Source organism: Pipistrellus kuhlii, unplaced genomic scaffold (assembly GCF_014108245.1).
Source record: "Pipistrellus kuhlii isolate mPipKuh1 unplaced genomic scaffold, mPipKuh1.p scaffold_m20_p_2, whole genome shotgun sequence".
Lineage (NCBI taxonomy): Eukaryota > Metazoa > Chordata > Mammalia > Chiroptera > Vespertilionidae > Pipistrellus > Pipistrellus kuhlii.
The window spans coordinates 159,570,922-159,596,500 of record NW_023425515.1 but is presented as its reverse complement, the minus strand read 5'-3'; the positions used below and the strand labels follow the sequence as shown (position 1 = coordinate 159,596,500).

Below are 25,579 nucleotides of genomic sequence, written 5' to 3'. Positions count from 1 at the left end.
AATTGTGATAAGTGTTATGAAAGTAACTAATAAGGGACAGAGACAGAGAATATGATGGGAGAAGCCATTCTACATGGAAGAGTCAAGGGAGAAACAATAGATATCATCCCCAATCTAAATGATGGTATGCTATTAAAAAGACTCTGGGAGCAAGGGGAGGAAATGATGAGCACTCTGCCTGGGAAACTTGACAGTTGAAGCAATCTGCCCATGACCATGAGATGCCACAGGCAAGACCACACTAGAATCAGGGGCCAGAATGTTTCTTTTACTTAAAGCCGTTATCTTATTCCTTTTATTCTTCTGTCTTGAATCATATCCTCTAGATTAGATTGCCTGGTAGGGGGAGAGTTATCTTCAAAGAGTTAGTCTTTATGTCTTGGAAGAAGAATCAAAGGTCATTGAAAAGAAAACACGTGTCATACTAAAAGTCTCTTAAAAAGAGACAATGAAAATTTTAAATTATACTGAGTATAAGCTTCAAGCACTTCTCACCCTTTAATGGGTTCATCTACCCCATAAGCTTGTTTAGAGACTAGGGGAACAGATGGCAAACACTTTATAGATTGCAAATAATGTACACATGCTAGGAATTATCAGATATATACCTAACACAGAGAGAGAGTAAAGGTTTTCCCTGTTTTCCTTTTAGAAAATCACTACTATTCCTTCTTTATTCTGAGAATTAGAAACAAAAGTGGCTTGGTTCCGAAGTGGAGAGAGCTCCTACAAAAATGCTCTCTTCTCATCCTTCCTTTTATCTTTTTCAGGGACAACCAGCTGCCAGAAATGTGTCCCCTTAAGCAGTCCTCCACATGTTATTTGGATAAAACTTAAATTATTACCACACCAGTTGGTGCTTACTTTTTTCCTTTTCTTTTTTCCAAGAATAGCTGTAACCAAGCTTGACAAACTACTGATTTCTACCAAAGTGCTTTCAACACCTTTTAGACATCAGAGACCAAAGGGATGAGAAGAACTAAAGGCAAGGAGGAAATTCAGAAATTTCTCATGATTCCAGAGCCACGCTTCCTCCAGGAAGTCTTCCCAGGTTTTTAGCAACAAATAAAGATTTACTCAATACCTGCCATTAGGGCATGGGACTCATATTTCTCCTTCCCCCCCTGTTTTTGCAAGACTCTGTTCTGGACATTGGTATTCCAATAATGAGTCCAATTGCCCAACAAGCTTTCAAAGTTCTGCCTGAGAAACTTATACATTATTATGTATATAAACAAGTAAACACATAATAACAGCATATGGCACCAAGTAGGATGAAATAAAAAGCTCTAAGAACACAGAGGGAGTAAAAGAAATGACTTCTTCCTTCTGGAGAAATAAGAAAAGAGTAGCTGAAACTGGTTTGGCTCAGTGGATAGAGCGTCAGCCTGAGGACTGAAAAGTCCCAGGTTCAATTCTGGTCAAGGGCATGTACCTTGTTTGCGTGCACATCCCCCGTAGGAGGTGCTCAAGAGGCAGCTGATCGATGATTTTCATCGATATGTTTCTAACTCTCTATTCCTCTCTTTTCCTCTCTGTAAAAAATCAATAAAATATTGTATATTAAAAGAAAAGAAAAGAGTAAACCTTAATTCTGGATCTTGGAAAGGGGTGCATTTAAGCTGGTCCTTTAAAGATGGCAGGGGTCTTATAGCTAGAGAACTAGGGTAGCAGATGCAGATGAGGAAGGAAAAATCTAAAAAAAAAAAGAAAAAAATTGGTTGTTGATACATTCCAGGTGGAGAGAAAGTAGAAACTCACGAATAAAGAAAAATCTTTTGGGGAGAAAAATAATCCATTATGCCTGCTGCATGCAATGCATGCCAAGGGAATTGAATAGTCATACATACTGATAATTTCAGAGATGAAGGGGACAGAGAGATATGAAAACATCAGTGATGAGAATCATTGATCAGCTGCTTCCTTCACACCACACACTGGCGATAGAGCCCACAACAACATGGTCATGTGCTCTGACCAGGAATCGGACCATGACCTCCTTGTTCACTGAGCCATACAAGATGGGCTGAATAGTCATTTTTTAAAAAAGAGAACATTTGGACTAAGAGATATTATAGGATTGATTTAAATTTAGGTCCATGTTACCCCATTTACTAACTGCATAATGTTGAATACTTCTCATTGCCTTTCTGGATTTAGTGTTTCTCATTCATTAAGAGAATAATAATGCTTGTCACTCAGATTTTATCCACTTTTCATAGGAAGATTGGCAAAGATTTAATGCATTTTTCATAAAAAGATGCTTAGAAAAGTGCTTGGACCAAAATAGCTGCTCAATGTGTCTGAGAGCCTTGTTTGACTTTTTAGCAAAGGACTAGAAGCTATTAACAATGGAAACCTAAAGAAGGCTATTTTAGCTGACTTTAGCATCACAACTTGGGCAGCATGCTTAATCGGGTCTCCTCTGTGTTCTTGGCCAGGTATCCTAATCTCTCTGAGCCTCCATGTCCTTGCCTGGATTTAAGGATTGTTGATTGAGAATGGGACTTCTATTCTTTTTTTTTTTTTTTTTTTAATATATTTTATTGATTTCTTACAATGAGGAAGGGATAGAGATAAAGAGCTAGAAATGTCGATGAGAGAAACATCGACCAGCTGCCTCTTGCACACCCCCCACCGGGGATGTGCCCCCAACTGATGTACATGCCCTTGACCGGAATAGGACCTGGGACTTTTTAGTCCGCAGACCGACGCTCTACCACTGAACCAAACCAGTTTCGGCAGGGACTTCCATTCTTTCCACAATCCTACCTTATCCCATATAGGATAGAACATGCATTTCAATTCCCTTTCAGTTAGTGGAACAGACTTTCTTTCCACTCCCTTATATACCTCTCTTGAAAAGAAGTGTCTAATGTGCTCAGTACCAATGGAGGTCAAACTCTAATCCCTTGCTAGCGAGTGACATCTTTACATTGGGCAACAATCTCCATCTTCTCTTCTGTGTTCCAGCTACTCCACTTATAACTGTGCCTGTCACAGGGAGAATCTAGGTCATACCTCTTCTAGATGGAATCCTAAGCAATGTTCTCTAACCAAGTTCACCCACAACTCTGTAATTTTTGTTGTTACAGGTATGGCAATGTAGAAACATGGCCACAATTTTTCTTTTTTTTAAGTTTTCTCTTTAGGAGGTAGAGTTAATTTCTCTATGCCTTTAATCTGGATTGGCCTTTTGACTTGCTTTGGCAACATAAATGATATATAAGGTCTGAGCCTGGGCCTTAAGATATTAGGTCTAGTAATAATTAATGTCGTTTTCTAATACTTTTTTAAATCGAATTTACTTAAACAATACAACAAAATTTAATCAACAATATAGTTGCCGTTGTTTTCTACTACTTGTGCCCAATGTTCAGGAAGCATTTTAATCCCTCTGTTGTAAAATTCTTGTGATTTTGATGCAAAAAATTTGGTCAATGCATTTTTGAGGCATTCTTCATTATTAAATTTTTTTCCAAGAAGAAAGTTTTGCAAAGAACGAAACAAATGGTAATCGGAAGGGGCAATATCAGGAGAATATGCAGGTTGAGGGAGAACTTCCCATTCCAACTGGCGCAGTTTTTCAGCAGTGATTCTTGCAGTATGCGGTCGTGCGTTATCGTGGTGAAGAATTTCGCCCTTCCGATTAATCAGCGCGGGTTCTTTTTCTCTTAAAGCTTGGGCTAAACTTTCCAATTGGGCACTATACACTGCACTTGTAATGGTTTGGTTAGATGGTAAAAGTTCATAATGAAGAATTTCTTTAAAATTCCACCAAACACACAACATCACTTTTTTCGCATGCAAGTCAGGTTTTGGCGTGGGCTGCGGAGCCTCATTTTTGTCCAACCATTGAGGCCGCCTTTTCAAATTAACATACAGCTCCCATTGTTCATCTCTGGTAACAATTTGCTCTAAAAACGGCAAACTGTTTTGACGAGAGAGGAGCGAACTGCAAATTGTGACTCTTTGATTACTGTTGTTGTCGGTCAACTCATGAGGAACCCATTTTCCAAACTTTTGTACTTTGCCAAGTGCACGCAATTGATTGGAAATTGTTTTTTTGTGAACAATTTAAAGTTGTCGCAAGCTCTTGTTGGGTAATTTGAGGATTTTGCACCAAAAGAGCTTGAAGAGCTTCTTGATCAAAATTCATGGGCTAACACACGGCCTCGACCACTCTTGTCATCTAACGAAAAATTTCCCTCGCGAAATTTCTCAAACCAACGCTGGCATTTTCTGGCCCTAACTGCATCTTGACCAAGAGCACTACAGATGTTTTTTGCAGCCTCACTTGCTTTTCTTCCTAATTGGAACTCGTAAAGCATGCAGTGCCGAATATGCTCTTCATCCGCCATCTTCTTAGCCCTAGTTTTGCAACAAAAACCAAACCAAACACAAACTTTTTCAAGCAAAACTTGTTAATTGCACTTCACACGTTCTGTAGATACCACGTGTTTGAAGGTTATGTCAATACAAGTCAACACCAAGCAAGATTTTAAACGAATGTTTAAAAACGACATTAATTATTACTAGATATTTTTACCTGTTCTCTTGGCTCTCTTGAAACCCTGTGGCATCCAAGTACAGTTAGCTCAGGCCAACTTTCTGAATGAAGGAGGACCAATGGAGAGAGGTCCCACTCATCTCAGCCTACCTAGCCAAGGCTATTGAAGACTAGCTATCCTCTAGTTGATCCATCAGTTGATGCACATATATTGATGAGCATTAACCAACTGCTTGCCTGACCTGTACATTTTTGAACAATAATAAATGGTTACTTTAAGCCCTAAATTTTAGGGTAATCTGTTATGTAGCAAAAGCTACAAGATACACATGGTGATTACACACATTTATAAAAAGTGATACTTGTTTACCATTTGGCTGGTAACCTTTGTATGATGAGTTAGACATACTTGGGAAGGAAAAAGTTATGCAGTATCCTGGCTCACTATAGGGATGACAGCTTTCTCCTAAACATGTCATCAGTCTTAAGAAAGCCATCATGTATGGCCACACAAGTTATGAATAGCACTATTCTGGAGACCCATGGCTATCCTGGCAATGCAACATGTACTTCGTGATAATGATGGTGGCCTCAAATTCGTGCAAGGCAGTGGCCCATAGAATTAATCAAGATGATGTGTAAAGTCTCTGGCTTTAATTGATGTAAAATAAACATCTATTTTTTATAATAATTTCTTGCTATTGAAATATTTTACTATGTCGAATTTTATGATTATTCATACTTAATGATCCAATAAGCCTTCATTTTCCCATCAGAAAAGCATATGGGGAGTGGTGATGGTGGAGAGGGTAGATTAGATGATTTTTAAGGTTCTCTCTAGCATGGTTACTCTGTGATTCATGGGCTAACACAAATCTCATAAAAAGAAGCTAAAACACATGCCCTGAGTGGGCTTCTTTGGTGAAATTGGGGACATGACCCAGTGTGGCAGGCCATCTGTCAGGCGGCTATGTCAGCAGCCAGAGAGCAGCCCATAAAGCTGCCAGAGCTGCCCTTTGTTTTTCCCCAGTCAAAGGGAAGGCAGAGCAAGGCCTCTGTACCAGGAAGGCCTCCTTGCAGAAAACAGGCTGGGCTGTGTTTGGACCAGAATGAGCCCGAGGAACCCAAACAGTTAATGCACCATCGAAGCCACAAATAAATTCTGTGGTTTGAGATCAAAAGCAAGCAGCATAGAAAAATGAAAACATTGATGAGATGCCTTTCCCCCGCCCCCCCCCCCCCCCCATCTGCTGCCTACCCAGCTCCTAACTGTTTACACCAGATTTAAAGCTCCCAGGGACAGTTCTGGAGCAGAATTTTACTTATTGACAATGGAGCTGCAGAAAGGACATTGAGGCTGTGTGGAGAAGGCTGAGTACCAGTCTTCCACTAGTCAGCCATGACACCTTGGACCCTGATGCCCAAGTCTCACTTGGGATACTAACTGGAGGGACCTGGGCTGGGGCCTGGAGGTGGAATTACTTAGCTCTTGAAGTGACTCTCCACTGCAGCCAGTGTTGAGATGTAACTGCTTTAGTCTTTGGGTCCCTCATCTGTCAAATGGGGACAGTAGAACCTACTTAGCAGTGTTGTGAGATTCAACAGAAGATACACAATAGATGTTAAAGGGCAATGGTTATCATCTGACAGTTTTTTTTTTTTGTCTGGAAGAATTCTGTGCCTAGGACCTGGGGCCAGATACACACAAGTCTTGAGGAACTAGCTGTATCTATCCTTCAACCAGCCCCTTCAATATCAAAAATCTGTCTAGGACCCACAGGGAATGGGCCTGTGTGGGTAAAACCAAGAGGAACTTGGAGAATGTTGTGGGATGCATTTATGGTGTCCTGATAACAGAAAATAGCACATCCCACAAGTCATCCAGCCAGCTGGTTACATGTGCTCCCTTATTTCCTGTTTGAGTACTATCCAAGTGGCACTTAAAAGTTATTAATAATACTACCAATAAATGAATAAAGGAACAATTGTCCTATTTACCCAGCTAGTGTCAGGATTTGGGGTCAGTGGCAGGGGTGGTAGTGAGTAGGTTAAGGGAAAGAGACTATGTGTGTGGGTACCCAGCTGCATCTATTCCCATTCATTCATTGACTTATTCCAGTATGCCAGCCTGCATTCATTCAACAAATATTGTCTTGGAGGCTGACTGTGCTGGGTGCCCAGGATAGAGAAATTATTTAGACCCCAGTGCCTTCAGGCTGTTCATTGCACAAGAGAGGCAAATCTTACAGTTAGTGGTATTGTTAAAGGTCCAATGACCAGGACTCACGTTAGTGGTTCAGAGAAGGGCGATGTTGGTACAGGTGGGAAAACTTGGGGAAAGGTTCTCAATAGAATTGGATCTAGATCACTAATAAGGCCATAGTTTGTGTCCTTTCAGTTTCTCACCTGGGCACATGCCTTTACCAATCTATTTTCAACCTCTAATTTTCCAATCCATTTTCCCAAAAGCACAACTCTAATGATGTCACTCCTCTGCTCAGACACTTTTAATGCCCTCCCCTTTCCCCCAACTGCCTCCATTGCTACCTGCAGAGTAAAAGCCAGATTCCTTAGGTACTCACAGCCCTCCTTGGCCTGAGTTGTTTCACATTGCAGTCTTGTCTCATCTCTCATTCCTCCTGGTACTTGGGTTCATCCCATATGGAACTATTTGACATTGTCCTGACACTCCAGGCTCTCTCACATCTAAGTGCCCTTACAGAAGCCTAAAATGCCTTTCTTTCTTTTTTAAAAAAAATTAATTTCTTGATTAAAGTATCACATATTTGTCCTCAACACCTCCATTCCAATCCCCCATCCCCCCTACTCATACCCCCATCCCCCTATTGTCCTTGACCACTGGTTAGGCTCATATGTGTGCACATAAGTCCTTTGGTTGATATCTCCCTTTTATCGCCACCCTCCTTTTGAGGTCCAACAGTCTGACCCATGTCTCCTTATCTCTGGGTCTGTTCTTGTTCATCCGTCTATGTTGAAATGCTTTTCTTTCTCCATACCCTCAAGCTCCGCATTTTTTTGCCACACTGAGCTGTTTGCTTCCACCCAATAGTTTCTTTTATATCTGTGCACAGATTACTTCCTGTTGGAATAACTTTCCTCTTGTCTTTTATCTGTCTGGAGAAGTACCTTTCACTCTTACAAGAATAATCAAATGTTTCCTGGTGAGTTTTCTGGTTCCCTGAATAGCAATGGATTTCTCCTTTGAGCTCCACTTACACTGTTGAATCTCTCTCCTTCACTGATAATACCTGAGTGTAACAAAACAGACATAAATAAGCAATGGGTCTTTGCTATCTTGGGAGATTTAGGGATTAGAAATTGTGTTTTACTGCTCTGTTTAGGCCCCTGTTAAGGGAAAGGGAATGTGTCAGCCAGAGGCTGGTAAATTGGGTTTATCTTATTGATCTTGCCTTTCTTGGGATTGAGTGTCCAAGTCTTGCCTGAAATCAGATTCTATGTCTAGGCTAAGTCAGTAAAACAAAATATCTTGTAAGTAGTTGCCTGGTTTTGCAATGTTTGATGCAATTTATGGACTAAAACTCTTGTAAGACCAAGGGATCAAATACACATTAGGCCAACCTGTAGAAGTTGGGAAAAAGAGCCATGGTCAAGTCCTTGAATTCTGTAAATTTAGGTAAAAAAATTGGCTTTGAGTTTTATTTTTCATTCCCACTCCCTGGACACAATTTTCTGATTTTTCCCCATTTTTTTTTATAACCAGAAATGCCACAACTTGGAGAATTATGGTTTTTCTATGAATCTTGCAATCTCAAAGTACAGTTGGCTGAAAAGATCATTGCCTTCCAGTTCCCCACAGATCAATGTGAGGTCCCACTCTCCAGCTTATCTTCCCAACTATAAACAGAAATATAAGAGTCTCCGAGATCTCTTCTAGCTTAATAGGTTCATTCATTTCTTCCCTCTGTGTGCCATCCTATAGCAGTGGTCAATGCAAAACCCATTTTTTTCCTACTAAGCACCAACCATAGTATCTTCTCTTTTATCCACCAATTAGCATCAGTGACTTATTGACTATATTCAGGCTCTTTAGTTTGACATTCAGGGTCCTCTGTAATCTGCCCACAGTTACCATGTTGTAAATATTATTTTCCTCAATCCCAGTCTCAATAGACTATTTAAAAAATATTTTGATTTTTTACAGAGAGGAAGACAGAGGGATAGAGAGTTAGAAACATCGATGAGAGAGAATCATTGATTAGCTGCCTCTTGCATACCCCCTACTAGGGATATGCCCGCAACCAAAGTACATGCCCTTGACTGGAATTGAATCCAGGACCTTTCAGTTCGCAGGCTGATGCTCTATTTACTGAGCCAAACCAGTTTCGGCATCAATAGACTATTTTCTATTTCCACCAAGTGCCATGTACTTTCATCATTTATGTTTTTGCCTCATGTCTCTAATATCTTTTCTTTATGTCAGCATTTAGTAAAATCGTACACATGCTTCCCCAGACACAGGACCATAAAAGTCCTTGTTTGGTATATCATAGAATTCTGCAACAAGTCACCTGTTCTGCTCCTTCTTCTTCCTCATTGATTCCTGGTTTTTGATATTTGGGATTTGCTCATGTTCCTATAATTAGACCTGGGTATGTACTTGAAACCATGTTTTGGTAACTTTTTGGGGACTCTAGTGAAATCTAAGCCTGGAAGTTATTGCTTGCTTCTTCCTCCAATCTTAGAATAGTAACCTTAAGCCCTCATCATCCCCAACCATTTAACTAATTTCCTTACAACTAACTCATTGAAAGACTTAGCTAAAGCCAAATACTGATCTATCTGGGCGCCCTTTTCCAACAGCTAGGCCATCAGAAGTTCTTCTCTCCTACTTGGTCTTTTCCTGTTGTAACTTACTATATCCACCCTTTGTCACCTGCTCTTTCCTTTCAGCTCTGGAAATAACTGGGCCCTAGAAAGCCCATGTCTGAATGCTGCCATCATACCTGACTGAGGCCAGTGGCCATCTCACTTAAGGACATCCAATAATAAAGAAACTTCTTCTGAGTGCTTTAGGTTTTAGGAACCCATGCCTTATAAGAGCAGCAGTCTTATATGAAGGACCAGAGTCTTAAAATGTAAAGCCCCTAGTGTGTTTTTGAGCTGTCTCCTTTTAAAAGCTTTACAAGAACATTACATCTTTGGTCAGAAGCTTGGCTCTTTTATGGCATATATGTTTTTTTTTTGTTGTTGTTGTTTTTTTTTTGTTTTTTTTAAAATAAGCTTTGTGGTCAGATGTATATGGCTATAAATAGTAGTGCTGCAGGTTTATTTCTGTATTACCTTGTGTCAGATACTTAATCTCTATGAGAATCAGTGTCCTCACCTATGAAATGGTATCGGTCTTACCTCCATAACTGGACATTGTGGGGAATATATGAGTCGGTTATATGTGTAAGTCTAATCCAAGGGCTACACACAGCCACTGCCCCACACATGCTGTTGGCTCCTTTACATTCCTTCAATAACAGTCTTTTCCTGGAACTAAAACACAAATTTCATTCTGGGAAAGGGCTTCTCAAGTTTGAAGAATGCCTGTTGGTTAGTAGTAGCCAGACCTAAGTGGGTCCTTGAGTGTCAATCAAAGGAGTTCAGATTTTTGAACCACTATCTTCTCATTGCCTATGGCTGTCTGAGTCACAGATCTGTCTTAATTAGTATGTGTAGCCATCCAATTTCAACATGTTCTCACTGAAACTTTTAACCACAGGGATCTTGGGAGACCTCTGTCTGAACCTCTGTGGGTAGGAAAGGAAGGTGGAGCTCAGAGAGGTCTTGTTTAGGAAGATCTCATAATGGACTGGTCTGTGCCAGGAGGATTTAAAAGCAATTGTATGTGCTTTTCTCATTTTATTTCTAAGGGTCTCTGTGTGTATGGTGCATGTGTGTATTTATTGTGATTATAGCTGCTGCTGCTACTATTACTATTATTGTTATTATTAATGGTACTATTTCTATTACATACTGCTAAAGATAGTTGAGATGTGTCACAATAGAGTGGTTAAAGTCATGGTCAATAAAGCCAGACTGACTGTTTCAAAACCAAGCTGAGTTTCTTCATCTAATTGAAATGAAAATATGAACAGTACTCATTTTATGGGGTGGTTCTGGGTCTTAAACATATCAATATACATGAAGAGCTTAAAGAAGTATTTGGTCAGAATAAGCTCTGTATAAGTTGTAGATATTACCATTATTAAGACAATACAGTAATTATTAAAGACAATACATTAATTATTAAAGTAATTAATTGTCTTTAATTATTAATTATATTCAGGTTAAAGAATTTAGCCTTCAATTGATAGTGAGAACATTAACCCTTCAAATGCCTAGGATGTTTGTTACTTTCATTTTATGATGATATGTATATTATTATAGCATTGTGTGAAATTTCCTTCACTAGATTCAGTTTCTTAGTCATAGGACCAGGCCTGACATGTAGCAGAAGGACAGAAAAAGTTTAGAAGGTCCATGCTTCTCAAATTTGAGAATACTTACATGTGGGAGGAATGGTAGCATGTCAGTACAATATAAAACGAGCTACAGGATAAAGATATTGCATTTTAATGGGCTATCACATTTACTAGGAAGATAAAATAAAGCTTTAAGTAATAGGGAACATCTAGAAATACTTTGAAATAAAAGTTCAAGTTTGCATGACTCTTGGGTAAGCAATTAGTTCTCAGAAGACCCTTGCACAGGTCTGCTTTGGGCTGTGCCTCTAGGACCCTTAGGGACTCCTGATGGCTTTCTTCCGTCCTTTAAGGCACCTTTGGAGTTAATGTTTGAGAAGTGCTGTCTTGCTTCATACTCTGAGAAGCAATTTGAGAAGATAGTAGGTTGAGTAAGGCTATGAAGGGTGAGCAGATGTTCTGACGGCAACAGTTTCTAAGGAGAAGAACAACATGATCAGAGAGACTTTTTCTTTTCTTGTTTTTTTTTTTAGATCATGGGTCAGCATTTAGCAGTGAATAGGTGAAAGAGACTAAAGGAAGGGAGACCAGTTTAGAGGCTTCTGTAGTTGTCCAGAGGGGAGATGAAGGTGTCAGCTGGTGGTAGGGTAATCCTCATGAGGCTATAGCAACAGGCTGGGGAGAAAATTTAATGTAGTAGATGTGGGGTCCATTAGCATTTGGGCCACTTCATGTAACTGACTTGTGCCTTCAGGGCCTGCTGAAGGCCATCTTGTATATAACACTTCCATTTGATAATGGAGTGCAGCTGTACCTGCCCAATTTTATGGCTTGACAGGTTAAACAACATCCAGTTTATTATGAGAAACTCAAGTCAAATGTTAACTTGGAGGCTCATTGCTAAGCATTCAACATTTACTAAGGACCAGTGGCAATGGTATAGGGATGGACAGAACAATGTAAAAGGAGGCAAAAATGACCTCCTAAGGCAAAAGTGAAACCGAGGGTCCTTATGACTTTGAATAAATTTAGTTTTAAATCCTAGCTCTAGAAATTCTCTTTCTATTCCTCAGAGACCTAGCCTTTTCTCAGGATAATCAGCAACCCTGGAGGCAGCAGAAGACAGTAGCCCACACGAAACCAATGGTTACATGGTTAGGACCTCTAGCAGGCTAAATAGCATCATGACCTAAGTTATATTTCAGTTCCTGAGCCATAAAGTGGACCAATTCCCTGGCTTCTTTCCCATGAGACCCAACAGAAGATGCAGAAACAGACCTCAGAGCTGTTTTCAAGACTCAAATAAATGACTTATTATCCTCACCTTTTCTTAGACCAATCAGCTTCCAGCACAACCCAGACCCTAACCCAAGGTTTCTGGTGATTTTACCCTAACCTACCTAATAAAAGAGTAATATGCAAATTAACCATCACTCTGCTCCACAAGCCACTTCCACAAGCGCCCCCCCCCCAGACAATCAGAGCATGTATGCAAATTAACCTCAACCAAGAGGCTTGGGTTTCTCTGGCAACAGAAGAAGCCAAGCTTTCTGCCTGCCCTAGCCAAACTAAGCCTCCACTCAAGGCTACAAAGTTTCAATTATAGAAGGTAAATAAGAAATGGCTGCCACCATGGAGTGAGCAGGAGGCTTGACTCTGCTCCAGGCTACAAAATTTCAATTTTAGAAAGTTGCCAAAACCGGTTTGGCTCAGTGGTAGAGCGTCGGTCTGCGGACTGAAGGGTCCCGGGTTCGATTCCGGTCAAGGGCATGTACCTGGGTTGCGGGCACATTCCCAGTAGGGGGTGTGCAGGAGGCAGCTGGTCGATGTTTCTCTCTCATCGACGTTTCTAGCTCTCTATCTCTCTCTCCTCCTCTCTGTAAAAAATCAATAAAATATATTAAAAAAAAAAAGAAAGAAAGTAAACATATCCCAGATACCAGGGCCTCCGCTTGGGTTGCTGGGGGGGGGGGGGGGGGGGGGCGTGGCTGGCCTGCAAACCACCACAGGCCCCTCGCCCAGGCCGCTCCATGCTCCAAGGGAACCCCCACCCTGATCTTGGACACCTTTCAGGGCAAACCTCTGGCCTGTACCCATGCTCCAGGCCTCTATCCTATCTATTATAATAAAAGAGTAATATGCAGATAGACCATTGTTCCAACACACAATATGGTTGCCCCAATGTGGTCAAAGATCCTGTCCCTATGTGGACACAAAATGGTCACCACAAGATGGCCACCACAAGATGGCCAGCAGGGGAGAGAAGTTGGGAGGGACCAGGCCTGCAAGGGAGGGCAGTTGAGAGGGACCAGGCTAGCAGAGGAGGGAAGTTGGGGACAAATTAGCACAAATTAGCTGGCATGGGTTAAGGGGTGATCAGGTTGGCAGGTAGAAGTAGTTAGGGGCAATCAGGAAAAATGAGATTTCTTCAAATACCTCAAATCTTTAGAGCAGTTGGGAGCCAGCAGTCCTAGATTGTGAGAGAAATGTACAATTGCCCGTTTAGGCCTGACTGGGGATTGGATATGGTGCAGGCTGGGCTGAGGGACACCACCACCACCACCCCTGTTCTCCCCCCCCCTCACCTGTGCACTAATTTAGTCACTAGGCCTCTAGTATAATCTATAACCTACATACCTTCAGTATTTCAGGCTTTTGGAGCATTAGCTTCCTGTTTTCCTGGATGATGTCATTCTTGATAAAATATTTCTCCATTGCAATTCCCAATGTTTAGTGTCTGGCTCTGCCAGCACCTGGTGGAAAACTCTTTCTATTCTATAACAGAAGTAACCCAGCATACCATTTGTTTAAGATAGACAATACCCAAAGGGATGGCGCAAAACCAGGGTATATAATCTTTGGGAGATAACAAGATATACTTTGCTTTTTTTTTGTGTGTGTGTGTGTGTGTGTGTGTGTGTGTGTGTGTTTAATTAAAACATGCTGGGTGTGGAATGGATACTAGAGATAGTATGTTAGGAGTTCAGAGAAGGGAATGGTAGCTATGGGCTAGATGTGGTGGAGAGGTGGGCTACAGAATCTTCTAAAGGAGATGGCACTTGGCCTGAACCTCAAAGATTTGGTAGGACTTTAGGGAAATTGAAGAACATTCCAGACAGGAAAAAGGCATTGAGCCTGAGGTCCTTGAAATAATACAACTTGGCTCTTGACTTTGATTCACGGGGGAAGAATTCACCCAAGGCCATCAGCCAAGTGGAAGAGCTCTAAGGTCAAGGACTGTACATTTTTTGTAGCATTTCTCATTTGTTTGAGCTTAAATGAAGCTGAACCCTGCAGGAAAATGAGCACATGTTACACATCCCCAAAGCCAGGAGGCTTCATGGCCAGAAAACTATGCTGATGGGATAGTAATGCAGATGACTAATGCACCCTCCTAGGTCTCCTGTGGTTTGAGACCCCAAGAATTTGGGGCAGGCAGGAGACAAACAGGCTGTGGCTCCAAGTGAGGTGATGAAGCAAGAGGCAGCCCAGAACAGTGAAGAGTGTTCCAAAAATTACAAGAGGGGTTCTTATCCAGGGGCCCTGAAGAAGTCAGGTTACTTCTCTGGGCTTCAGTTTCCTCATTAAGGTCTTGATTTGATACCCTAGAGCACATGTGTCAAACACAAGGCCCGCGGGCCAAATCCATCCTGCCAGGCCTTGCAATGTGGCCCGCACCGCGCTGTCATCACTGCACTCCGCTGCGTTTCCATCACAATGACAGTTTATGACTGTTCAGTAAACCATTCGGCCCGTGATTTAGGCTGGATTTTAGATTTTGGCCCCTTCTCTGATTGAGTTCGACACCCCTCCCCTAGAGCACCATGAATTACCAGCAAATGTATGCACCATTAGTCAGGTCTGTGTCTTAATGATGGAAGTTAAAGCCACATACAGGCCAGATTTAGGGACAAGTCATTTCACTCATGTTCCAGCTCATCTTTTAAGATCTATTTGGCTTGTCTTTCTTCACTGGAAAGCTCAGTCTCCCACACAGAGCTCATCAAGATCACTATTGTCGTGTGTTCCTTTAGCACTTAAAAATGAATAATTTTCACAATGGGGACCTTGCAAGGAAATGTCAAAAGGGCCATCTTCTCTTTTTGGCCTATGGGCATTTCAAAGGTAGGCAAGTCTTTGAATTAGGTTCTTTAGAGCAGAATTCTCTAACACTGAGCCTGTTCAATAAAGTGGTGAATGGAAGATACAGTGGCCATGAGAGATAGGAAATTGCTCCTAACAAAGTTGAAGAGACTTATCTGTTACATGGCCTGTGCCAGTGGTCAACCTTTCATCTACTTGAGAGTCAACATATGTTTATCATGAGGTTGGGAAGCTAGATATTCTGGAAAAAACATCCTGATTTATGTTTCTCCCCTAGCACTCTACATTGCAGTTACAATATTAGAAAGAAAACAGGACACAGAGTTAGAAAGTCCTGGATTCAAACCCAAGGACCAACATTTGCTTGCTATGTTTTCTTAGAACATTCACTTAACCTGTCTGAGACTTCATTTCTTCATCTATAAAATTCAATAATAATGATACCAAAGGGTTACTATGAAGATTAAGTGAAGCAATATACACAAAACTAGCACAAAGTTGTACAAGTGTAAACTCAATGCCTACAATGTGTCAGTCTGACACCCATACTCAAGTGGGCTTCCCCTCAAGTTATTTGGAAAGTCAGGAAAAATGGAGTTTTCTCCTAGACAGAGGGGCTGGAGGTAAATTTACTTTCTCTCTAATCATATTATAGCATAAAAGGGTTGCAGGTGAGTATGTAAGGCCAGGCTTGCTCTATGCCTGGCAGTCATGCAGCTGGGCTTTGCTGTGTCTATTCTGGTGCCAAAAGAGCTCATCCACAAAGCAGGGCTTCACCCCTAGAAAACCACATGAGTAGCCGCCCCAGTTGTGCTTCTCCAATGTGACTTTGCTCTGATGAGACAAACATTGTGTGTGACCTACTGTCCAGCCATATCTTCTTCTCCTTTGGCAAACAGGGACTCTTCTTAGAGCACCCCTCTCCAACAATGCGAGTCAGGTAACAGTCACTGAACTACTCAGTGTCAGGCTGTTTGGTCAGTCTGTGTTTGCTCATTGATTTTTTACTAGTGATGTGGGAATGTGAGGGATAAATATGTCACATGGGCTTCTTTAGGAAGGAGACTGACTTAAAGCCTTTTTGCTCATGAATCTCAAGTTACCATCTAAGGCTATATGTTCATGGTCCATGATGCACACGGATCCCATTTAGGTGATCCAAAATCACATGCTAATTGGTTTTCTAGACTGCAGGTTTTCTTTTTACTTTTTTATTCTTTGATGTTTAAGCTTCTTTAGTTGATAGCACTTAATTTGCTAACCCTTTCTTAGTTTTCATTTATATTGCTATTGTCTCAGCCAAAGGAAGTCTTCCTGGTATCTCTCACATGTGAGCCCTTTACTTTCTACACTTAAAATTTCTATTATTCTTTGCTAATAGAGCTTGGAGGGTCTTGGAAACTATTTGATAAAACCCTAACTTTTTATGAATGTAGTAATTTGAATTTAGAAGAAAAGGAAATGACTTTGCTATTATAGTAATCACAATCATAATAAGCAAGCATTATGATTATGACTAATATTTCTGCATATGGGTATAAAACTTTAAAGTTTATAAATTATTTTTATTTAACTGATCTTGTTTGAACACCATAGCAACATCATGAAAATAGGACAGAGAATATTCTTCTCATGTTTCAAGTGACAAATAATCTCAAATGAAGTGAATTGCTCTCTAGTTTTGTTTATTGCTTTTTTTTTTTTTATTGGCAGCCTTGCTAACAGCAAAGCTCAATTTTTTTTGTTTGTTTTTTTAATTTATTTTATTGATTTTTTTTGCCCCCCTCCCTCCCTCCCAGACATCCCCTCCCTCCCCAGAGTTTTGTGTCCATTGGTTGTACTTATATGCATGTATAAAAGTCCTTCGGTTGATCTATTATCTCCCCCAGATCTTCCTCCCCTCCCCGCTGTAATTTGACAGTCTGCTTGTTGATATACTGTCTCTATATCTATCTTTTGGTTCATCAGTTTATAATGCTCTTTATTATCCACAAATGAGTGAGTTCATGTGGTGTTTCTCTTTCATTGATTGGCTTATTTCACTCAGCATGATGTTCTCCAATTCCATCCAGGTTGCTGCAAATGATGAGAATTCCTTCTTTTTTATGGCAGCATAATATTCCATTGTGTAGATGTACCATAGTTTTTGGATCCAATCATCTGCTGACGGACACTTAGGCTGTTTCCAAATTCTGGCTATTATAGATTGTGCTGCTATGAACATAGGGGTGCATATATACTTTCTGATTGGTGTTTCTAGTTTCTTGGGATATATTCCTAGAAGTGGGATTACTGGGTCAAATGGGAGTTCCATTTTCAGTTTTTTGAGGAAACTCCACACTGTTCTCCACAGTGGTTGCACCAGTCTGCACAATGGTTGCACCAGTGTTTATTGCTTTGAAGGGCATAATAAAGCCAAGTTCAAGGAATCAGATCAGAGTTCAAGGTCTGTTTCTATCCCTAGTAGAAGTGTGATTTGGATAAATTATTTAACTTGTCTGAACCTCAGTATTTCTGTCTGAAAAACAGACTTTTGTATAATTATTGATCATCTATTAGTACTTTTTTTTTTAATGGTGGTTATTAAAATAGATTAATCTGACTTCCTACCTCATCTTCCTATCAATGAGGCCACTTTATGGTTTTCTGCTGCTCTCAGAGACATAAGGTATCATTCCAGTTTAGAGTTCATTCCTTTGCAAAATAAAGACACATCCCTCTCCCTTAATGGGTGACCTCCTAGTCATGGGTAAGGAAAAATAAAGCATAAGTTATGAAGAGTTACTACAGCCAGAGGCATACTTCATGATTAAAGGCTAAATAAACAAATCCTTAGAGCAAAGCAGAATGTTTCTTTACAACAATAAAAACAACCTTCTGCAATAACATATACTGGCTGTTTTGAAGCTCTTTTTCTACTCCAAGGTCAGACAGAGGCTGAGACTTCATTATTCTTTTATCTCCATAATTTACTCTATTTGTAGCTCTGTAAGAACCAGCTCTGCTCTCTGGCCACAAAAAAAGCTGATTCCATTCCTCCCCGGATTACTGTTGTGCAGCTTTCAGTAGCATCTCTCTCAGAGTCACAGTCCCCTGCCTCTGCAGATTCCATTATTCTTATTGAAAACTGAACTTATCATCTTAAGCTCCCTAAAATCCCTCTGAATTTCAGTATCAGTGAATGACACCAGCATCTCTTTTGTCAATCAAAACAAATCTGGCAGTTATCTTTGAATGGCAGAGGTAAGAGATAACCATGTTCTCTTGAGTTTACCAAATTCAGCTCCTATTTTTAAATTCTAATCCACTATCCACATAACCATTCTCATTATCCTCATTAGCTGTTAACAGCCTGCCTTCAAAAGTCAATATCACTGAAGAGCAATTGTGAGACTCTCCACAGGTCCTATCATGGATGTCTTCATCTGTTATGCTAAGGAGTTAAGAATTTATTTGATAAGTAATGGGGAATCAAGTTATGGTGCCAGGTTTGCATTTTAAAACAATCACTGTAGCTGCAATTATAGATGCTAAATTAAGTGGTATAAAGATAGAGGTCACAGGTCAGGCTAAAGAGATTATTAAGTAACAATGTGGCTGAAAGGTGACCAGAATCTTAGGTAGAATGGTGGTGGTAGAGATGGAGCAGAGGAGATTTTTTGAAACTAGTAATGTGTAGAACTTAAAGGATTGGTACTCAATATAGTTTAGAGGATATGGGAGATCCAGATCTTGGATGAAAATATTCTTTATGTCTTGGAATGGATGAAAACATTTACATTGAAAAATAAAAACTCAATAAAATGTGATTTCTTCAAATACCTCAAAAGGTGTCATAAAATCAAGACAAATCATATATTGATCCACATTCTGAATCCCTTCTGAAAGTAAAACAAAACAGGGTGAGGTTAGGAGAAGTAGATTTGAGTATGATATAAATAGAGGTTTCTAAAATGTTGCTCCCAAATGGCTCCAATGGGATGTTCATTGGCTCACAGACAGGTCCAGTTCCCAGTTGTATAATATGAGGTGAATTATTGATGAACATGAAGATTCCTTCAAACATGGTGATTCTGGGATTCTCCAAGTTGCAGAGGGTCAACCTTATGAAGAGGCACAAAGATGCCCTGAAGACAGTGCTTGGTTGGCATTTTGGTGGCCAATATTCTGGTTCTAGTTCTGTGCTTGTCTAAGTTACAGGGTGACATTAAGCTGTTTCCCATATGGACTCTAATACCTACCTATCTAAAAGATGAGGAGTTGAAGTAAATAATAATGAAAAGAAAACTAAAAGAGTAATCACCCAGTGAATGGTAGCTGCTGTTATTGTGGCCAAGAATCATGCCCCGTGTTGCATACATATCATGTTCTTTAAACTTCAAAAACGGCACTGTATTATTAATTCCTCTACTTTCTGAATGAGAAGCCTGGGGCTCACAGAGATTATATCTTTTATTATTTTTACACTGCATGATTTGATAGTCTTAATTCCAATGAGATTGGAACCGAGTCTTGATATTGTAGATTCTAGAGAAAAGGCTCACAGACTAATTCTAAAGTTCCCACCTTTCAAAAGATAGATATAGAGACAGTAAAGCAACAAGCAGACTGTCAAATTACAGTGGGGAGGCTAGGGAGATCTGGGGTAGATAAGAGATCAACCGAAGGACTTATATACATGCATATAAGTACAACCAATGGACACAAAACTCTGGGGAGGGAGGGCATGTATGGGGGGGGGCAATGGTATATGTACGCAGATAATAATTTAATAAAAAAAATAAAATAAAAATAAATAAATAAATAAAAGAGAAAAAAAAAGTTCCCGCCTTTCTGTGATTTGACTATTCTATCTTCCCTGGATTCTCCAAGAGACCCCAAGACCCCTTGTTCAAACTATGTTGTTTCAAATCAAGAACCATAACAATATACTAATTGTCGAGGAAATTAAAGCTAGATAGAGGTTCTGATTATAAACAAAAAAATTCACAAATGATGTGTCTATCTCTCCCTTGAGGTCAGGTACCAAGTCTGATTAGTTTTTTTTTTTTATATTTTATTGATTTTTGTACAGAGAGGAAGGGAGAGAGATAGACAGTTAGAAACATCAATGAGAGAGAGTCATCGATCAGCTGCCTCTTGCACACCCCCTACTGGGGATATGCCCGCAACCAACGTACATGCCCTTGACCGGAATCGAACCCGGGGCCCTTCAGTCCCCAAGCCGACGCTCTATCCATTGAGCCAAACCGGTCCCGGCCCAAGTCTGATTAGTTTTGTTTACTCATTGCTTAGCTCAGGTCGGGCACCTCAGGTACTATGCTAGTAGCTGTTGAATGAAATACTTCATAGTGGTTATGGAAAAATAATTCATTATATTAAGTACAGTACATTTCACATTTATGAGTATAGTACTGATCTCAGAAAACAGAAAAAAGGATAGATTTGTGGGGAAATTTTTATATTTAGGACATACTATTTGACATGCTCACTGCATCCAACTGGAGCTCTCTAACAGGCATCTGGATACTGATATACAGCCTCTTAGATGAGGAATGGAGCTGGATTTAGAAAAATTTCAGTGTCTAGAGAGGTGGCATTTAAGTTCATGGGGCCAGATGAAATCATCTAAGTAGTAAAAGTACATAGAAAAAACACACAAAATAATTGAAGAAAGAATCACGAATCCCTCCAATATAGAAAATGGGAAGATGTGGAGGTCCCAAAAAAGTGGACTGAAAAGTTGTAGCAAATGATATCGAAGAAACACCAGGAGCCAAGAGAAGTGTCCAAAAAGCCAACTGAAGAAAATACTTTAAGAAAGAAGTGATCAGCTAGTTCAAATGCTGCTAATAGTTGAAGATAAGAAATGAGACTCTTCTACAGTATTTGGCAATGTGAAAGTCATTGGTAATATTGATGAGAGCAGTTCAGAAGTGTTCTGGGTGAACACCTGCATGGTGAGCAATCATTTGCTTGCTTGATCTCCCACCAATCACATCCCTTTTTCTCACTCTGTTCTACTTTGCAGAGAAATACAGTTTCTAATGTTCTTTACCAACTGGCTTCAGACTAGATTGAATTTATAGTAGACAATGGCAGGAGATTGGAGGACAAAAGAAGGTTAGCCAGAGTATTCTTCTTTCATTCTTCCTGCTTCTTCTCCATGTATCTGATTACCACTAAACAATTTTTTCTCTGTGGCCCAAGTTCTCACTGGGTAGGCTCACTGAGGCCCCACTTCCATGGAGCTCTGAAAGCAGTATCTCCTCCCTCTGTCTCAAGTCCTATCAATATAAGTAACTTCCTTCTATGGCTAATATTGAAGTTTCCTCACCTTCTCCTGGCCAATCTTGTCTCTATTCCCTTTGCAGAGCCCACTCCCATACAAGTCTGATTGTATTCATCCATTTTTGGTCAGCAGAATCCTGGGTCTACGTTCCACACATTCTGGGCCATCATCCAGGCATCCTTGTGGTTTATAAGCACATTTTTGAGAAGGACATGGGGACCCAAGCCCCAAGAACAACAGTTCCTTGGGTGTTTCTGGAATGGCTCATAGTATAAGCCTCTTTCTTTTTAGCTGGGGTAGAAATACTCCTCTCAAGTCATAAACTCTTCCTCAGAAGTGGTGGGCAGGTTTGTCCACAGGAAAGCTTTAAGCAAATAGACCTGCCATGACAGTTTCCAAGTGCCTCATCCTAGGAAAGCTAAAAGAAGGCAACATACATAAATTAACTCAGCATGCTTTGCATAAATGAGTAGGAGGCAAATTTAGTGGGCCACAGAAATGGGAAGGAGAGCCTCAACTTTACCCAAATATATGTGTGTGTTTTTCCAGATTAACCATGAGTTTCTATATTTTAAAATTCTAAGATTCTGAGCTTCTTAGATTTTGAGGATTTTTGGGGGTGTGATTCTTATATCTCTAAGGTCTCCCCAGTCTATAAACATAGGTTATGGACTCTTAATAATAATTACCCACATTTTTCTATCTACATTCTCCATTTGCTTCTGTAGATTCATTGACCATCCTGAATGTCTAACTGCTGGCCTGGCTCTTCTGTCCCTTCACACTCTCTGACAGATAGGGCCTCTTTCATGGTTCTGGTCGATAAGGCTCCAATGACACTGCTTTCTCCCCTTCTCCCTTTAGACTGAGCAGTGGAAAAAGCCTCCTGCAGATACCTCCTATTATTTGTTGGCTCACTTAACCCTCCCTGTGCTTCAGTAAAAATCTTTTTTATTAAAGCCTTATTCATTTTAAACCTTGTTGAGTATGTCATCTCTTTCATTTCATGGCCATGATAGTACTTCTTGGCATTCCAGAAAGAACTTGAGTACATTCAAGCAAATGCTTAGCATTGATTGCATGCCCACTCTGGGTCAGGCACAAAGCTTCCTCTCTTGTTCTCACTGCCCTCACTGAGGTATGTAGCTTGGAAACCACTAGAAGACCTACCCCTCAAATCTGGGTTCCACTTGACTGTGTCATGTGCTACCCCTCTCCTGATATCCCCAAGGCTGCAATCTCATACGGGACCAATGTGCAGTCATGTTTCTTAGAGTCTTCACTGTACTGAGGGTTCTCCAGTTGTGCTCAGAATTGAAGAGAACATTCCCTCTCTCCTACTATGACCATCTCACTAAGCACAGCTGTCTTACAGAATATCCTAACTCCACAGGAAAATAGGACCCTTTAGATTTTCCTGGAAGTCTCCTCCATGGTCTCTGACACAGCTTTGAGCAACTGAGCCAGGAGCAGTAAGAGGATTAGGATAAAAAGTATCCTATGACTAAGTTTGGGCAACACTGCATTAAAAAAAAAGATAAAAAGGGAGTATTTTGAACTACTCAGAAAGTTTCAGTGGACTGAGAATTTCTAAAGGGGGCCTACTGAGAACAGTATCTGTCCATGTTATTTGGTTATGGAAAACCTCCTTCAAGGAATATTTCATGGGCCACCTCATCTCCTGCCCTGCTGCTGCTGCTACCACCCCAAGCCTGGGCACCATGTCACAACAAGAGAGACTTGTTCTGTTTCATAATAGAGGTCCCTGGAAAGACTTTCAGCTCTGAAGAGGAATAAGCTGATTATTGAAAAGATCTAACTATGACCTACAAGTAAAGGGCAGAGAAAACACCAGAGGAGCTCTAAGAATTCCAGGAGGGAAGCTCAGAATATAAAGCTGAATTGGAGATGCAGCTGCAACAAATTGAAACCAGGAACAGGGACCTCCTATCAGAAAATAACCACCTTCACATGGAACTAGAAACCACCAAGGAGGAGTCGGAAACAAAGCATTCTGAAGGCTACTGGCAGATCTTCGCCTTAGAGAATGACCTTGCCCAGACAAAGGCAATTAAAGATCAGCTGCAGAAATATATCCAAGAGCTGGAACAAGCAAATTGTATCTTGGAAAGAGTGAAGTGGGCCACGATCCTGTCTCAGGAGAACTGGAGCAACACTTGAATCAAACCATTGAAAGAAATGCCTCCCTGGAGAGCGAGCTTGACAAGAAGCATCTCCTAGAATCTGTTCAGCAACTGAAGGAGGAAGCCAGAGATCTGCAGCAGGAATTAGCTGTGCAGCAAAAGTAGGAGAAACCCAGGACCCCCTAGACTGGCTCTGTAAAAGCTGAAAGGACAGACAGCTATGCAGGCCATTGGCTTGGTGCTGTCCACTCCCATGGTTCATTGTGGGGACCCAGCTCTAATGCAAGGGAACATTTGGACGTGGTCTGGATAATAGCATGGATGAGACTCCCTTATGCCTATGATCTGGATCTCAGCCCTCTACATCATGGCAGACCTGCTGTGGAAAGTAGGGGCACCGGAGTTCAAAGTCACATCTTGCTGGAACTTCATGTATAACAGTCCCCAAACTAAACAAGTAGCCAGACCTCAGGGTGGGGAAGTAAGAACAAAGATGGCCCTGACAGACAACCCAGCAACACCAGCATGCCTCTGGGCGACAAAGCCTTGGCAAAATGCCTGGAATGTGGGAAGGTGCTTTCAAATCTGTCTTCATCATTGCTGATATCAGCTCAGGATATAGTCAAGATGTTGCTTTAGGAAATTCACAGAAGCAAAGCCACTGGCATCTGTGTGGAAGTTTTTTACCTTTCTTCCTTTATTTTTTTTTTTAAAAACAAAACGTTTTATTGATGTCCGAGAAAGGAAGGGAGAGGGAGAGAGAAAGAAAAATATCAATGATGAGAGAGAATCATTGATCAGCTGACTTATCCACACCCCCTACCTGGGATTGAGCCCATAACCCGGGTATGTACCCTGACTGAGAATCAAATCCTGACCTGCTGGTTCATAGGTCAATGCTTAACCACTGGGCCACATTGGCCAAGCCCTTCCACTATTCACACTAGGTTTTTGTTTTTTTAAGTTGTTTGAGAAATATAGGTAAGCAGGCACACTAGCCCGTGACAGAGACCATCACCTGTGGCCCCTGGAGGTTGATCCTGTGAAATGTCTCCAAATATCCAGCTTCCTTGTTGGTGTGCTGAAGATGGATAGGGACAAGCTGGCTCCTCTGGAAAGGGCTCTGAGGTTTAGTACTCAGGCTATCCCATCATTTTTAGCTGACCTGAGTTCTGCTTGGTCTTAGGAGATGTTTTTAATGTCTGGAGATACCTGACAAGTGGCATCTGAGACCACCTCAGGGTCACCACAGCCCCACTTATCAGGATCCCTCTTCCAGAACAAAGTCTCCCAAAGCTTCATGGTACAACAAAAATCTGTATGCTGAAATCATGTCTAGAACCAAAGAGTAGACTAGGTATGTGCTTTAAAAAACACACACACAAAAGCCTGTAGTGTAGTGTATCTCCCACACTTTTTAATCTGCCTCTTGAGACTTTTAGAGGTGTGCTTGAGTTTCAGAGTATATTTTGTGTGGACTATGCCAGAGAAAAAATTGTGTCCTTTTTAGATATATTCCAATTGACCATTAGTTGTCCTGACCCCCGCCCCTGGCATGGGGGTGACCTCCACTTTGGGACCCTTGAGGGTCATTGGGGTGGGATAGGCTTGGAAATACACAGGCTCTCTCCCTCCTGAAGCAATCCCTTATGCCCCCCTGCCCCTTTCCTAGGCTGTTAACTTTACCTCCCTCTGAAATTCCAAGGGTCCCCAGACTTGAAACTAGGGCAGGAGTGGGCAGTGACAGATCATCCTGGGCTAACCCCAACCCCATGAATCTGTCTCCAAGGTCCCCCCATTCTTTTTGACTCTCCAGTGAGCTGACAGCAGCCCCTCTTTGGCTTTCCTGTTGCTTCTTCTAAGCCTTTCCTTGTTCACTGTCCCCAGCTTTAACAAAAGTATAAATAAACAAACAGGACTCCATTCAAGACCATAATAAAATAATCAGGTGAACCTCAAATAAGATTAAACCACCAGGATTGTTTTGGGAAGCTTCCTTGTAAAGGAAGAAATGAACACAGGATTTCCAATGCAGGCTATGTACAGTATATGCTTATCTCTGCTTGTTGTGAGCTGC

The 25,579-nt window shown here is 40.9% G+C and overlaps 1 pseudogene; it reads left to right on the top strand.

Annotated features, from left to right (window-relative positions):
* Positions 1 to 23,191: 23,191 nt before the first annotated feature.
* LOC118724069 lies at positions 23,192 to 23,758 on the top strand (annotated as a pseudogene).
* The last annotated feature ends 1,821 nt before the right edge of the window (positions 23,759 to 25,579 follow it).